Raw genomic sequence first — 18,337 nt, forward strand, 5'->3', positions numbered from 1 at the left:
GTTGGTAGAATTACCGACAATATGTAAAGTAAAAGGACACAAGTGCAACTAATGTGACATTTATTGTGGCAACGTTTCGCTCTCCAGGAGCTTTATCAAGCCTGGAGAGCGAAACGTTGCCACAATAAATGTCACATTAGTTGCACTTGTGTCCTTTTATTAAAATCCACCATATTTCATTAAATTTCTAATACAACCCTCCCCATACCCCTCTCCATCTCACCCCTCATTTCTTCACATCCACTCACCCATCTCCCAACATACCTCATCAGAACACACAAAAAATCACATTTCACATCCACAAATGCATCTCATCACCTATCTCAAATACACTAAAATCACTTGAACCAAGATATTCACCAAATTCTATGGCCACATAACACACACACACACCACACTTTACTTTGAACACCTTCAAAACACACTCATACATGATCATTTGAAGACCACCTTTTCTCAATATCTCTTAAGAAATATTCTCTCATCGACAACCTTTATCATCTCACTACAGAACAACCCCCATATTACTTCGAACACTCTCATAAATCATTTGAATAATCACAAAACACCTCTGAACATTTCCAAACACTGAAACACTTCCAAAATATCATTTTGAATACTCCCAAATAATATTTGACTTCTCTAATTTATCTACACTTACACATTTCATTAACTGATCGCGTTCATGTTATATAATAGCTTGAGGTGAGTGGGATCGTCTTGGTTATAGTGATTTGAGGGGATTTCTATAAAATGGGTGTTAATTGGTGTTGATCCTAGTTTCTGGTGATTTTTAGTGTTGTTCGGGCAGTATTCAGTGCTGTTTTGGAAGTATTCAGTGGTGTTTTGAGAGTATTCAAAGGAGTCTGATGTTTTTTAATGTGTTCAAATGATTTTTTGGAGTAATCAAAGGTAATTGATGATGTTTTTGTTGTTTAAAGTGTGGTGTGTGTGTGTGTGTGTGTGTGTGTGTGTGTGTGTGTGTGTGTGTTAGTTTTGGTAAAATGTCTCATGTCATAAGTGTATGAGTTAGTTTTTGTGATAATGTTGTAAAGTCTGGAGATTGAGGGAGTAGTACGTCGGATGAGCTGTAATTTCAGTTAATGAAATGTGTAAGTGTAGATAAATTAGAGATGTCAAATCTTATTTGGGAGTATTCAAAATGATATTTTGGAAGTGTTTCAGTGTTGTTTGGAAATGTTCAAAGGTGTTTTTGTGAGTATTCAAATGATTTATGAGAGTGTTCGAAGTAATCTGGGGGTTGTTCTGTAGTGAGATGATAAAGGTTGTCGATGAGAGAATATTTCTTAAGAGATATTGAGAAAAGGTGGTCTTCAAATGATCATGTATGAGTGTGTTTTGAAGTGTTCAAAGTAAAGTGTGGTGTGTGTGTGTGTGTGTGTGTGTGTGTGTGTGTGTAAGGTGGTCATAGAATTTGGAGAATATCTTGGTTACAGTGATTTTAGTGGATTTGAGATGGGTGATGAGATGCATTTGTGGATGTGAAATGTGATTTTTTTGTGTGTTCTGATGAGGTATGTTGGGAGATGGGTGAGTGGATGTGAAGAAATGTGGGTGAGATGGAGAGGGGTATGGGGAGGGTTGTATTAGAAATTTAATGAAATACGGTGGATTTTACTGAAAATAAAGGTAATGTGTGAATATTTTAAAAGAAATTATAGAAGTGAAACGTTATGATACATTGGAAAAGATTGGAGGGTGTAGAAACATGTCGCAGTAGTTGGGTAGTGAGATGATTAGTTGTTGTGAGTATAATATTAAACTATGTGGATACAAGGAGATGGGAATGGAGAGGATTTTATTAGAATTTTAGTAATGTAGGGAGGAATGTGCATTACATTTAAGATTCAGTAAAAAGGGGAAAAAATTGTATCGAAAGTGGAAAAATTGTGAATAAAATGGTAAATGATGAGGGTTGTGGGTATTGTTGTCGAACTAGAGCTACCAAAAAAGATGTTATAAGTGGGTTGTTGTTGTGGGGTGTTGTGGGGTGTTGTGGGTGTTGTCAAACTAGAGATGCCGAAAGTGGTTATAAGTTGCGGGTTGTTGTTGTGGGTGTTGTGGGTGATGTGGATTGTGGGTGATGTGGATTGTGGGTGTTGTGGGATGTGGGTGTTGTGGGATGTGGGCGTTGTTGTCGAACTAGAGATGCCAAAAAAGAGGTGATTCTGATGTAAGTGTTTGTGTGTGTTTGGTTTGTGTTCATGTTTTTTGCGCTCGTGTTATATCTTAGTTGGAGGTGAGTGTAATCATAGAAATTGGTAATCGTCTTGGTTATAGTGATTTGAGGGGATTTGTGTGAAAATGGGTGATAGTCTGTGATGTTGATCTTAGTTTATGGTGATTTTGGTGGTGTTTTGACTGTATTCAGTGATGTTTTAGTAGTATTCAGTGGTGCATTTGGGAGTACTCAAATGATGTTTTGAGACTATTCAAAGGTGTTTTTGAGGGTGTTCTGGGAGTATTCAGTGGTGATTTGGCGGTGTTCGAATGATGTTTTTGGAGTATTCAAAGGAAATTGATGGTGTTTTTGTTGTTCAAAGTAAAGTGTGGTGTGTGTGTGTTAGTGTTGGTAGTTACTCGTAAGTGTATGAGCTAGTTTTTTTTTGTGCTAATGTTGTAAAAATCTGGAGAATGAGGGAGTAGTATGGCAGATGAGATGTAATTTAATGAAATATGTAAGCGTGGATGAGTTAGAGATGCCAAATCATATTTGGGAGTATTCAAAATGTTGTCTTGGAAATGTTCTAATGTAATTTGGAAGTGTTTCGGTATTGTTTGGAATTGTTCAAAGGCGTTTTTGTGAGTATTAAAATGATTTATGAGTGTTCGAAGTAATCTGGGGGTTGATTTGTAGTGAGATGATAAAGGTTGTTCAAGAGAAAAGTGTGTGTGTGTGTGTGTGTGTGTGTGTGTGTGTGTGTGTGTGTGTGTGTGTGTATGTATGTGTGCGCATGTGTGTGTTAGTTACCATTGTGTCCTAGGCACATGTCAATTAGACACTTGGCCTGTTGTATATGAGTGTGTGTGTTGTGCGTGTTGTGTTGTGCGTGTTGTGTGTGTGTGTGTGAGAGAGAGAGAGAGAGAGAGAGAGAGAGAGAGAGAGAGAGAGAGAGAGAGAGAGAGAGAACGTTACTTCGTGGGGACTGGCCAGAGATTTTAATCTGAAGGTAAATCAGATAAGATTCGCCAAGTCGGCAGATGTCCAGACTTTGAGGAGAGTGAATCTTTTGTTGTATTTTGTAAAAAAATTGAGGATTGTTGTGGGTATTAACGAAAATGAGGAATTATTTGGGCTATCCCGGGTTAAGAGTGAAAATGTGTAGTGTCATTTATGAAAAAAAAATTGTAACAAAAGGGGAAAAATTGTGAATTAAAATGGAAAATGATGTGGGTTGTTGAACTAGAGATGCTAAAAAACAAATGTTGTAAGTTGTGGGATGTGGGTGATGTTGTCGCGTCTGGGAGCCCAGAATAAACATTAATGGTGACAGACCTGATTCTACCTGTTGGCTTGTGTGTGTGAGGTCATCACGTGACGTCACTGACCGCTGAGTCAACACAGGTAGGGTGACGTCATGCATGCGAGGAAGTTACTTGTTTAGACCTGCATAGACCCAAAAATTTGATCCGAGGAAGTAGAGCAGGAATATTTGGGATGGGGGGGTGGAAGTGGGAGGTGTGGGTCAGAGGTGTTGATCCGAGGAGATGGAGCAGGAATATTGGGTTTAGAGGGTGGTGTGAGGGAGAAGGAGGTCTTGATCCGAGGAGATGGAGCAGGAACATTTGGACAGAGGGTGACGGTGTGGGGGAGAATGAGGTCTTGATCCAAGGAGATGGAGCAACAATATTTGGGGTGGTGGGAGGGGTGATGGTGTGGAGGAGGATGATCTTGATCCAAGAAAATATACGAGAAATACTTGGACATAGAGGGTAGAAGTGGATGGTGGGAGGTGTGGGGGGAGAGTGTTGATCCGAGGAGATGGAGAGCACAAGAAAATGAAAAAAAATCGAAAATATTTGGGGGAACCCAAAAAACTTGATCCAAGGAGATGGAGCAGGAATATTTGGGGTAGAAGTGGATGGTGGGTGTTGATCCGAAGAGTTGGTGAATACAAGAAAATGAAAATCGGAAAAAAATTCGGGGAGCGGGGGCGATCCTGCGGACGCTGCAGAAGGCACGGGCGCAGGTGGACACGCGGGCGGGCGTGGGTGCACGGGCGGGCGCGAGGGCGGAGGGCGCAGGTGGGGGGGGGCGCTGGGGACGCGGATGAGGTGGTTGAGGGTGGAAGTGGGGCGAGGTTCGAGGGGGAGCTGTGGAGGAGGGTCATGATGCGGTGAGAAGGGGGGTCGAGGGGGGGAAGTGAGGTGGTCGAGGGTGAGGTCAGGGTCATTAGCATAAAGGTGTGAACTTTCACACCTATGTCGGGGAGAAGGAGAGACCGGAAGTAGGAAACCGGAAGTAACACCTAGACCGGAAGTAACACCTAAGTGTTACTTCCGAGCCATACAGAAGAAAAGTCTAGTACTTATATATATATAATAATTTAATAATAAACAATTAAATTTTTTTCGTTAGGTTTAGAATGATTTTTGCGAAATTATTTATATATATATATATATATATATATATATATATATATATATATATATATATATATATATATATGTGTGTGTGTGTGTGTGTGGGGGGGGGAAGGGGGCATTAGTTTGTGGTTATAGGAGGGTGGGGGCAGGAGGAAAGAGGAGTGATTGGTCGAATGATGAAGTAAAGGGTGTGATAAAAGAGAAAAAGTTAGCTTATGAGAGGTTTTTACAAAGCAGAAGTGTTATAAGAAGAGCAGAGTACGTATATGGAGAGTAAAAGAAAGGTAAAGAGAGTGGTGAGAGAGTGCAAAAGTAGAGCAGATGATAGAGTGGGAGAGGCACTGTCAAGAAATTTTAATGAAAATAAGAAAAAATTTTGGAGTGAGTTAAACAAGTTAAGAAAGCCTAGGGAAAGTATGGATTTGTCAGTTAAAAACAGAGTAGGGGAGTTAGTAGATGGGGAGATGGAGATATTAGGTAGATGGCGAGAATATTTTGAGGAACTTTTAAATGTTAAGGAAGAAACAGAGGCAGTAATTTCATGCACTGGTCAGGGAGGTATACCATCGTTTAGGAGTGAAGAAGAGCAGAATGTAAGTGTGGGGGAGGTACGTGAGGCTTTACGTAAAATGAAAGGGGGTAAAGCAGCTGAAACTGATGGGATCATGACAGAAATGTTAAAAGCGGGGGGGGGGGATGTAGTGTTGGAGTGGTTGGTACTTTTGTTTAATAAATGTATGAAAGAGGGGAAGGTACCTAGGGATTGGCGGAGAGCATGTATAGTCCCTTTATATAAAGGGAAAGGGGACAAAAGAGACTGTAAAAATTATAGAGGAATAAGTTTACTGAGTATACCAGGAAAAGTGTACGGTAGGGTTATAATTGAAAGAATTAGAGGTAAGACAGAATGTAGGATTGCGGATGAGCAAGAAGGTTTCAGAGTGGGTAGGGGATGTGTAGATCAAGTGTTTACATTGAAGCATATATGTGAACAGTATTTAGATAAAGGTAGGGAAGTTTTTATTGCATTTATGGATTTAGAAAAGGCATATGATAGAGTGGATAGAGGAGCAATGTGGCAGATGTTGCAAGTATATGGAATAGGTGGTAAGTTATGAAATGCTGTAAAGAGTTTTTATGAGGATAGTGACTCTCAGGTTAGGGTGTGTAGAAGAGAGGAAGACTACTTCCCGGTAAAAGTAGGTCTTAGACAGGGATGTGTAATGTCACCATGGTTGTTTAATATATTTATAGATGGGGTTGTAAAGGAATTAAATGCTAGGGTGTTCGGGAGAGGGGTGGGATTAAATTTTGGGGAATCAAATTCAAAATGGGAATTGACACAGTTACTTTATGCTGATGATACTGTGCTTATGGGAGATTCTAAAGAAAAATTGCAAAGGTTAGTGGATGAGTTTGGGAGAGTGTGTAAAGGTAAAAAGTTGAAAGTGAACATAGAAAAGAGTAAGGTGATGAGGGTATCAAATGATTTATTATTATTATTATTACAATCAAGGGGGAAGCGCTAAACCCGGAGGATTATACAGCGCCTGGGGGGGTATGTGGAAGGCATTCAGGCTTAATTTGGGGAACTGGAGCATAGATCCAATTCCCTAAATCAAGAGCCCCTCACCAACATCAAGGAACCTTCCTTGAGGGGATCAAATGATTTAGATAAAGAAAAATTGGATATCAAATTGGGGAGGAGGAGTATGGAAGAAGTGAATGTTTTCAGATACTTGGGAGCTGACGTGTCGGCGGATGGATTTATGAAGGATGAGGTTAATCATAGAATTGATGATGGAAAAAAGGTGAGTGGTGCGTTGAGGTATATGTGGAGTCAAAAAACGTTATCTATGGAGGCAAAGAAGGGAATGTATGAAAGTATAGTAGTACCAACACTCTTATATGGATGTGAAGCTTGGGTGGTAAATGCAGCAGCGAGGAGACGGTTGGAGGCAGTGGAGATGTCCTGTCTAAGGGCAATGTGTGGTGTAAATATTATGCAGAAAATTCGGAGTGTGGAAATTAGGAAAAGGTGTGGAGTTAATAAAAGTATTAGTCAGAGGGCAGAAGAGGAGTTGTTGAGGTGGTTTGGTCATTTAGAGAGAATGGATCAAAGTAGAATGACATGGAAAGCATATAAATCTATAGGGGAAGGAAGGCTGGGTAGGGGTCGTCCTCGAAGGGGTTGGAGAGAGGGGGTAAAGGAGGTTTTGTGGGCAAGGCTCTTGGACTTCCAGCAAGCGTGCCTGAGCGTGTTAGATAGGAGTGAATGGAGACGAATAGTACTTGGGACCTGACGATCTGTTGGAGTGTGAGCAGGGTAATATTTAGTGAAGGGATTCAGGGAAACCGGTTATTTTCATATAGTCGGACTTGAGTCCTGGAAATGGGAAGTACAATGCCTGCACTTTAAAGGAGGGGTTTGGGATATTGGCAGTTTGGCGGGATATGTTGTGTATCTTTATATGTGTATGCTTCTAAACTGTTGTATTCTGAGCACCTCTGCAAAAGCAGTGATAATGTGTGAGTGTGGTGAAAGTGTTGAATGATGATGAAAGTATTTTCTTTTTGGGGATTTTCTTTCTTTTTTGGGTCACCCTGCCTTGGTGGGAGACGGCCGACTTGTTGAAAAAAAATATACGTATATATATATATATAATATATATATATATATATATATAATAAATATATATATATAGATATATATATATATATATATATATATATGCGCAAAACAACCACTATGAAAGAATAGAGAAATTCCAAGTGCTTTCGTGACTACTGACATTATCAAGGAACAATGAAAGTAATGCATCAAAGGAAGGCATATAAAGGGTCTAGCCCACACCTCACAGTCACATCCCACAACAAAGCAACACCTGACATGAGACTTCCAAATAAGGGAACACTGCAGCAGGACCGCTGGCCCAACTAGACAGGTCCTTCACACAACCCACCAACAAACTATTCTACCCAAGAATTAAGAATTTTAAAATTTATTATTTGTCCAATGTATTATTAAATTCTTCCCAAATTATATTCGTTATAAATGAATCTAATTTATATAAACCAAAGGAAATATTCATATTATTGTCAAAACTGCTTTTTATGAAACAAGATTCAATTATATTCCTGTCGAACATGGACTTGCTTGATACAACTTTCTCAACTTTTTGAAAATCAATTGGATGGTTAAAATCTCTTACATGAATAAATAAAGCATTGGAATCTTGTCCAGTTCTAATGCTATATTTATGTTGTTTTAATCTTAGTTCGAAACTTTTACCAGTTTGACCGTAATAAACTTTATCGCAAATTTTACAAGGAATCTTATAGACACATCCATCAGCATTCTGGGGGGAATTCTTTATCAAAAGTTTGTTTTACTGTATCAAGATTTTTGAATACAACTTTAATATTAAAAGTCTTAAGAAGAGAAGGCATATCAACCAAGTTTTCATGGTAAGGGAGAACCAACATATTTTTAGTTGAATAAAGTTGGGTGTCCCTTTTTGGATTGTAAAAAGTATTTCTAGCAATTTTAAAAGATTTATCAATTACGTGTCTTGGGTATTTGAAATCATTACCTATTTCATAAATTTTGGATATTTCGTCATCTATGAACTCAAGACTACAAATACGTAAAGCTCTCAAAAACATTGATGAGAAAACAGAGTTTAACTATCTTGATGTGAATATGAATATATATATATATATATGTCGTGCCGAATAGGCAGAACTTGCGATCTTGGCTTAAATAGCAACGCTCATCTTGCCATAAAGGACAAGCGAAAATTTGTGTATGTAAGAATTTCTCCAAAATCACTCTGAGCCTAACGAAAAAAATATATTTCACTGTGTTTGTTAAATATTAAATTATTGTAAACAAATCTAAAATATATTTAGTTGGGTTAGGCTAAAATAAATTGCTCTTGTTATAATAAGGTTAGGTAAGTTTTCTAAGATTCTTTTGGTGCAAAATTAAAAATTTTTACATTACCATTAATGAAAAAAATATATCTTTAAACATACAAGAGAAAATTTTTGAAAGGACTTAATTTTAAACGAGTTCTTGCTAATTGACCAGTTTTACATATTCGGCACGACATTATATTATATATATATATATATATATATATATTATATATATATATATATATATATATATATATATATATAAATACATACATATATATATACAGTGATATGCTGATGTGTGGTGACAGGGATACATTATTTTACATCATACGTCTCTACCAATGGTAGTTGTGTCCTGAAGTTACTCAATCTCTAGGTTTGTAGTTAGTGCCTTCAGGCTGAGGAGGGAGGAAGAGATCCTGTATAATGTTAGGAGTTAGACTTCATTTTTAGTTTATTATTTTCTGGCATGTTATCTGTTTTATGTCTTCCTATCTCATGTATGTGAGTGTGTTTGTATCATTCTGTTTATTTTAAACATTTTTAAAGTTTTATTGAGTTCAATAACCGTGTAATGTATGTGCAGTGAGACACTATTTGTATCAGTGACTGACTATATATGTGTCAGTGACTGGCTCCGTATGTGTCAGTGACTGGCTCCGTATGTGTCAGTGACTGGCTCCGTATGTGTCAGTGACTGGCTCCGTATGTGTCAGTGACTGGCTCCGTATGTGTCAGTGACTGGCTCCGTATGTGTCAGTGACTGGCTCCGTATGTGTCAGTGACTGGCTCCGTATGTGTCAGTGACTGGCTCCGTATGTGTCAGTGACTGGCTCCGTATGTGTCAGTGACTGGCTCCGTATGTGTCAGTGACTGGCTCCGTATGTGTCAGTGACTGGCTCCGTATGTGTCAGTGACTGGCTCCGTACGTGTCAGTGACTGGCTCCGTATGTGTCAGTGACTGGCTCCGTATGTGTCAGTGACTGGCTCCGTATGTGTCAGTGACTGGCTCCGTATGTGTCAGTGACTGACTCCGTATGTGTCAGTGACTGACTCCGTATGTGTCAGTGACTGACTCCGTATGTGTCAGTGACTGACTCCGTACGTGTCAGTGACTGCCTCCGTATGTGTCAGTGACTGGCTCCGTATGTGTCAGTGACTGACTCCGTACGTGTCAGTGACTGGCTCCGTATGTGTCAGTGACTGGCTCCGTATGTGTCAGTGACTGGCTCCGTATGTGTCAGTGACTGGCTCCGTATGTGTCAGTGACTGGCTCCGTATGTGTCAGTGACTGGCTCCGTATGTGTCAGTGACTGGCTCCGTATGTGTCAATGACTGACTCCGTACGTGTCAATGACTGACTCCGTACGTGTCAATGACTGACTCCGTATGTGCCAATGACTGACTCCGTATGTGCCAATGACCGACTCCGTATGTGCCAATGACCGACTCCGTATGTGCCAATGACCGACTCCGTATGTGCCAATGACTGACTCCGTATGTGCCAATGACTGACTCCGTATGTGCCAATGACTGACTCCGTATGTGCCAATGACTGACTCCGCATGTGCCAATGACTGACTCCGCATGTGCCAATGACTGACTCCGCATGTGCCAATGACTGACTCCGCATGTGCCAATGACTGACTCCGCATGTGCCAATGACTGACTCCGTATGTGCCAATGACTGACTCCGTATGTGCCAATGACTGACTCCGTATGTGCCAATGACTGACTCCGTATGTGCCAATGACTGACTCCGTATGTGCCAATGACTGACTCCGTATGTGCCAATGACTGACTCCGCATGTGCCAATGACTGACTCCGTATGTGTCAGTGAGGAGTTCAACGATTTCCCACTTGCTTTTTTTATGCTCTCAGTTAAATCGGGTCTCAGGCCTGGATGAAGGTATAATCCTCTACACGGATACAAAGGCTTTCTCAGTACATACTAACTACACTATGTTCCAAATGCATGGGTTTATCTGTTCCAGGTACAACTGCGTACTTAATCCCTTTTAGACACTCAGTAATGACATATATTTTTAAAAAAATTTTCATGCTTCCTTGTCTAAACATTATTTTTGATATAAAGGTTAAAAAGTATTACGACACTTTTGTCAAGTACCTATAGATGTATGTCTTCAAATTTCTTTCTTTCTCCCCCCCCCCTCTTCCGATCGGCTTAAAATCTTATGTGCTTGTGTACGGTAATTAGGGCTAGTTTCTTGGAACCTCAAATATGTGCCTGTGACATCTGACAAACTTGTTGAACCCTTTCCCAGCATCATGGAATGGCTCAGTTAACTTCAAAACCTCCTCTGCGGCGTAGATTCAAACCTTCAATAAAGGTGCCTCCTAATACAACTACGACGGAGAGTGAAATGCAGTTAAGAAGGTGCAGATTTGGCTATTTTATGTTTCAATCCGTGCTATAGTTGGAGAATGACTCATAAGATCGGCTTCAAATTTTCACCACTTCGGTGGCTTCGTGAACGCAAGGTTCCTATTGTTACTGGGTGGTATACGTTCTAATTTAATAAATGTATGGAATAAAGGTTAATATTAATTTATATTCAATAACTAAAGGAGGTTTCTAATCTGCTTCAAAATATCCTAAGAACGATTTTTTTTTAAACTTCTAATCAATAGAATTAGAATTACTGAAGAATGCCCTATCTGATAGTCTTTAAACTTTCACTCTTGATGGGCTTTGTTAAAAGAAAGTTTGGCGTTCCTTTGAACTGTGTTTATTTAATTTGCCAATGTTTTTAAATAAATTGTTTTCCATTTAATAACTAGAGAATGCCACATTTGACTGGCTTCAAACCCTATACGCTGATGAATCTTAAGGATTAACTAAGAGCTATGTCGGTGCAAATTTACCATTTTTAAAGCAATTTCATCAAATGCTTTTCCTTAAAATTTTAAATTATACATTTTTTCTTACAGGATACTAGAGAATTTGAAATGCGAAATGAAAAAAAATCTCGTATTCAAGGCTTTTTTAAATTTAACGAAGATAATTTTTTCTCTATTTTAGAAATATTCTCAGTAGTTTACTTTTTTTCCAAAAATTTCGTTCATACCATTAATTTACTGTCCTTATTATACACTCCACGACCATTCTGTGGGAAGTAGTCAATAGATTACAGGATAAGGAGGCCTGGTCACAGACCGGGCCGCGGGGGCGTTGACCCCCGGAACTCTCTCCAGGTAAACTCCAGGTAAGTTAGATTAAAGAATATTGTTATCGCTGCCTTTTTATGTCTAGACAGAATCTTCGAAATGAAACCCCTCAAGGAAGGTTCCTTGAGGTTGGTGAGGGGCTCTTGATTTAGGGAATTGGATCTGTGCTCCAGTTCCCCGAATTAAGCCTGAATGCCTTCCACATCCCCCCCCCCCCCTAGGAGCTGTATAATCCTCCGGCTTTAGCGCTTCCCCCTTGATTATAATAATAATAATAATAATAATAATTTGAAATGAAACAAAGGTTTAAAATGGTTAATAAAAAATAGAGATGATAAAAATGTTACGCAGTTCGTTCATGGATATTTTGAAGACCACATCAGTACTACTTGCCATGTTAGGTAAAAACACGTTTCGCTCCTGAAGAGCGAAACGTTGCCACAATACAATGGCATATTAGCTGCATTTGTGTCCCTTTTAGCTAACATATTGTCATTAATTCTACCAACAACAGTACTACTCGCCATGTACCAGAGCTACACATCATGGAAATTACTAATCTGTAGATAGTTCTGATCAAACAAAATCGGTCCTATCTACGAAATCTGCCACGAAATTTCATATGCTGTCTAACTTTTACCGCCTTACACTTACATAGCCTCATTTTAATTCTCCTTTTACATACTAGGAGGCCTGGTCTGGGATCTGGCCGCTGGAGGCGGTGACCTCTGGAAGCGACTACAAATTCGTCCACTAACCTCTGGAGTTTCACATCTCCCATAAGAACCGCCATCGGCAGTTTGTACAGGATTCGTTATCGCAATCGCATACGTCTCCCACCTACCTAAGTTATTTTATATCTCCACTCAAGGTAACCTCAATATATTTTAGGGAAATAAACTTTATTTTTTATCTATATGTCGAGGAACCATGGTGACATCGCATATCCCTTTGCTACTCTTACTTGATAATACAGCCCTATCTTTTATTTGTTTGTAAATCATAAAAGTCTCAGATTTCCTTTCAGTTTTTGCCGTGGGATCCATGAATACCAGTTTGGGAATATCTTGAGTGGTTCAGTCTACACTGTAGTCTCCCAGAGGACTGTTAGACTCGCTGCTCAGTGAAGACACGACTTGTAGCACCTAAAGCTCAGCTTCAAGCCGCTTTTACGACTTGCAGCGATAACTAGGTGCTATATTTTATGACTGACTCCGAAAGAGAGAGATGAACGGGGAGAATTTATGACATGACATGATTGCTCGCATCAGGTTTTCACCTCTTAAAGTGCCGACGGAAGAGGGTGACTAACGAACGCACTAAACTTGTAATAGGTACGCAACGCTTCGACAATCGGAGATAATCTGGTTTGATCGAGGATTTGAAAGGCATACCCATTTTCTGGGCAAGGAGCCCTTCAAGGGTATCAAGGAATTTCACTCTGAATGAATAAAAAAAAATTGTAGCTATGTATAAATGACGATGCTTATACCCAAAATCTTGTACTGGACAAAATCTCTCTCAACCAAGACTTTCAACCAATATACGAGATCATGTTACAAAATTCATTATGCATAAGTGTAATGTATACTTACGCTAGCTTAGAATGTAGTCAAGTAGAAGTAACATTCTGCTTTCTGTCTCTCCCCCCCACACCCCCACACACACACACCCACCCACACCCACAAATTTTGTCATCACAGTGGTCTTTATCTTAGCATTTCTAAGTAAAATCAAGTAACTATTGACTGAACCGAACTCTGAAATGTGATGATAGTTACATTACTCTGTGATCTGCATTGTTTGTGTGACCTCTATAAACATTGTTTGCTCTGATGAGTAAGACAAGTGCAGCATGTCTACACAGTAAGCTTCTTCAGTCTAATACAGAGAAGGCAGCAGAAGCAGTATGGATGCTGCTGCCTGACTGTTGTACATGTGTCTTACTTATGTTATCGGTATTGTATACCACTGTCATTCATTTCTTAATCTTATGAAAACTTTTCTATCAACAGTACTGTTATGTGTTGCTTGTTCATGATTCCTGGATACAATCTGTAATGTCTGACTGTGTCTCATCATATATAACCTAAAATACTCTAACTTTTGTTCTACAAAGTATAGATTTCATCGGACTGTCGCCTGTATGTGCTTTGGGCTACCTTCTACTCCGTGTACGAATGGTATATAATACCGACAAGATGAGATTAAGACACATGTGCAACATCTGGGTATCTTTATTGTAGACGTTTCGCCATCCAGTGGCTTTATCAATACAAATTCTAGGACATAACTTGAAGACAGTAGAACTATGTACAGAAGATGAGGTAATCAGTCCCTCAACCTAGGAGTAGGTGCGAATCTCCACGACTATGGTGCTCTTCGCACCTACTCCTAGGTTGAGGGACTGATTACCTCATCTTCTGTACATAGTTCTACTGTCTTCAAGTTATGTCCTAGAATTTGTATTGATAAAGCCACTGGATGGCGAAACGTTTACAATAAAGATACCCAGATGTTGCACATGTGTCTTAATCTTACCTTCTACTCCGTTATTTTTTTCCTCTTTTGTAAATATTCTATTCTAGAAATCTTATGAAGACCTTGTGGTGTCAAGTGACTTAATTCTTTACTTGGCGAGTTTATGTGTACTTTGTGTGTTGTTGTGTGCTTTGTGTTTGCGTTGTGTAAAATCATCTGCTTTGTGACAGTTCTCTCTCGCATCGCATTAACTGTGTAATGGGTCATTACATCGTTGCTGCTGTGCGTGTCTCATTGATGCCTGTACTGGCATGTGGACTTTGTTATGAAGATACTGTTATGTAGCAGTGTCCTTCGAGCATGACACGCCAACATAGTCCTCATGTTAGCATGGCACCATGACCTGCGCATGTGTCAAGTTCCCAGTACGCTGGTCAAGCAAGAACAGAGGCTTAATTTGACTGTGAAATCTGGGTATGGTCAGTCCATAACCAGGTTCATTATTATTATTATTATTATAATCAAGGGGGAAGCGCTAAACCCGGAGGATTATACAGCACCTGGGGGGGATGTGGAAAGCATTCAGGCTTAATTCGGGGAACTGGAGCACAGATCCAATTCCCTAAATCAAGAGCCCCTCACCAACATCAAGGAACCTTCCTTGAGGGGCATAACCAGGTTCAACTTTATTAAATAAACGACATATACTTTTCAGAAATGTTTCCATTACGCTGAAACATGTGTAGCCCCCATGAGATGCCCGCAGGAGGGCATAACTTGCATGTTGGTATTTGTGACAGCTTGTGATGTCAGTGTGTACTCGCCTAACTGTGGTTGCATGTGTAGAAACTCTGCTCCTGGCCCCGCCTCTTCACTGAACGCTATTAGACCCTCTCCCACCCTGCTCCATGAGCTTTATCATACCTCATCTTAAAGCTATGTATGGTTCCTGCCTCCACTACATCACTTGCTAGACTATTCCACTTTCTGACAACTCTATGACTGAAGAAATACTTCCTAACATCCCTTTAACTCATCTGAGTCTTCAACTTCCAAGTGTGACCCCTCGTTCAATTATGTATTTGTACTCATCTATTTGTACTCACCTACACGTGGTTCCAGAGTAATAATCAACTAGCATTCCTAGTTAATGCGAGACTATTCCTGTAATTTCGCATAGTTTTGAACAATCCTCATCAAAAGTCAATTGTTTACAGAAAACTGAATTAACATCAGTGCTATGTATTCAAGCATTGTTATACATATTGTCGTGTTGAATGTTTACAAAATCATGTCACCACTGCACTAAAGGTCCTGAAATACATCTATATTTGAGGCTTCTTAAGCTTTTCTTCTAATAGTAAACAACTTAACTTGTTTTCCTAGTAAAGTTTTAGGAAAGTTTAAAATGTTAACTCAGGGAACATACCTCAGCAAGATGTTTGGTAAAAAGGACACAAGTGCAGCTGATGTGACATTTTACTGTGGCAACTTGTGTCCTTTTACCCAACATATTATCGGTAATTCTACCAACATTAATACATACCTCAGTAAGCTTCATCATTCCACCCCAGACTCATTGTTGATTAATCATTTTCCAGTTTGAGTTGTGATGATCAGTACCTTCACTTACACTTGGGTAGCACTCTGCGTTTACACACACGTGGGAAGCACTGTGCACTAACCCATACATGGGTAGCACTGCGCTTACAAGCACACATGTGGGTAGCACTGTGTTCTCACTTACGCTTGGGTAGCACATTTTCTCTTTCATACCTGTGCGCCCACGGACACTCAGAATCTACGAACATTTGAGTACGTTATCCATTTCGAACTGTGTATAAGCAATGAAGGTCTGAAACACGCTGTGGAGGAAGACCACTCACTCACGCACTAATTTCAGGGTACTGACTCTACGTCAGTTTGTAGCGCTGTATACATGTAACAGTGAGACCACAGCCTAATGACACAACTGCAACAATTGACTGGAGATACAGTCCAGCAATTACACTTGTTCACCTCCACGCTGTCGTATATTGTAAGACATATTCATATTTTTATTTATTTCCATTATTTTTAGATAATTGTAAGAATGACCGCTTTGACTTTATCAGTTCATTTTATAAATGTTGTACATAATACTTTCAAATTAATGGCATTTATTGCATAATTTTGTTATATAGGAAGTCTTTATGTTTGCTTGCATTGTTTTGTTTGCTTTTTTATACTAAAGATGGAGAAGTGAGATCTCCGAGACGCCTTAATAAAGATGTTGACATTAGCCTTGATGTTACAATTACTGATTTAATAAATGTAGCATTGGCTTCCTCGACACAAGCAAGTGACGCACCTCGTTCTACATTCTTACGTATGACTCGACTCTTCGAGTGTACACCATGACTATGTAATCATTAAAGTAAACGCATTAATATTGTTGGTATTGAGTTACTAGAAGACGCTGTCAGCTTTGTGTATCAAATGTTTGCTGCCACAATAATGCAAAAAAACGTGTAGGATAATTGACGTGGATCTCTACGGTATACCCACGAATATAGTGTATCGGTGGATTGTGCTGTTGCTGTCAGCAGAGTTTGTATGATTATTATTATTATTATAATCAAAAAGAAGCGCTAAGCCACAAGGACTATACAGCAGAGTTTGTATGAGAGAGTAGCCAAGAATCAAGACATCGTGATGGCCATCATCGAGGGTGTGCTAATAGTGGATGTTTTTAAATTCTACACTTGAGCCATGAAGCGGTTGAAACAGATATTCGCCAGTCATTATCACGCTTTGGTACAATACTGTACTTGCAGCTTAATGGGGCAAGTGACTAAGTGGTGCAAATTCTGGTTTCCCGGCAGCGATATACTCCCTAAAGACGTTCAAATATCCTGTGTCATTCTGTTATTTTGCCAGAATATGGATGCAAGTACAGGGGTCTTATATGAAACAGCAGCATCCCTACAGGACGTATAACAGATACGAAAGCATCATTGTGGAGTGTCCCCATCACATGGTACAGCTAAGTGCCCCCAGGCACTCACCTGAAAGAAGTCGGAACTTCAAGCCATGAAACATGGAACACACCCAAGAGGCTCGTGCTGAGAAAGTGAGAGACTGGTAAAGGTAAAGTTCGGGTGCCTCTGAAAAAAACAGCGGCGGTGCAATACCTCCCTGTGGCAGTGAGAGTAAACAATGTTCGATTTTTATCGAAGGCGTTGGACGAAGTGTTGAAGAAGGTACTATTGAGAATATATTCCTCACATAGGAAGGGAGGTCTGTCACCATTGGCGAAAGGCCTGAGGCTCCGATCAGTGATATGTCTGAGGTGGCATCATAGGCTCCCTCGATCGCGTCGTGGTAAATGAAGGGCTTGCGGTTCTGATCATTGAAGTGGTAGGAAAAGACTGCGTCCCAAGTTGCCTCGATCGAGATGGGAGAGATGGAGGCCTGGCGTATTAGGTAACAGTAATGTCATATTCGGATATTTTAATGCCGGCGCGAAGGTAACCGGAAAAGAAAATCTGGGCAGACAATTTTTTTATTTTATTTTAGCCAAGTTGGATACGTCATTAATGTGCTGCTGCCCACTTCTGACATACTCCATCACACAGGGTTGATTTCATAAAGGTTCATTAGCTACAGTAGCTTAAAATATTGCGTTCCAGCAAAGATGGCGGGGGTTCAGAGAGGAAAGGACGGTAGAGAGGGGGGGAGGGGGGATCCAAAACGATTATCGCCTAGGAGCCCAAGTTATCGAGGGCGGAGCTCAGCAAAAGTGAAGCAGATAAAGAGGCTGCGGATGAAGGCAAAAAGTAGTTTAATGAGAAACCTTACGTGTGCTAGTGTTTAGGATACGAATTTTAAATGGTCATGGTGTTTATGTGGTCTCACATCAAGCGTGGCTGACAGATATGCTCCACAGATATAGGCTCGAGGTGACGTTTTTACAGAAGCAGAGCGTCAAGAACGTTAGGGATCATCAGGTCCCTGGATATGTAGCTTAAAAATTAAGTGTTCACGATGTGAAAACAGATTGGAAGGTCGCAATATTCCCGTGGATGGGACGTGCAAGAGTCCTGTGTTACTCATTAGTGTCTACGTGCCAGTAAAAAGCAATATAAATTCGAA

General features: G+C 39.9%; 1 long non-coding RNA gene across 1 annotated transcript in view; it reads right to left on the reverse strand.

Moving 5' to 3' along the window:
- Positions 1–16,226, reverse strand: part of LOC138854126 (uncharacterized) — a 178,747-nt gene extending 162,521 nt beyond the window's left edge. The window contains exon 1 of the long non-coding RNA XR_011393335.1: positions 15,750–16,226. This is a non-coding gene — a long non-coding RNA (uncharacterized lncRNA). The remainder of the gene's footprint in view (positions 1–15,749) is intronic.
- Positions 16,227–18,337: the final 2,111 nt, after the last annotated feature.

This window comes from Cherax quadricarinatus, chromosome 50 (genome assembly GCF_038502225.1).
Source record: "Cherax quadricarinatus isolate ZL_2023a chromosome 50, ASM3850222v1, whole genome shotgun sequence".
NCBI lineage: Eukaryota > Metazoa > Arthropoda > Malacostraca > Decapoda > Parastacidae > Cherax > Cherax quadricarinatus.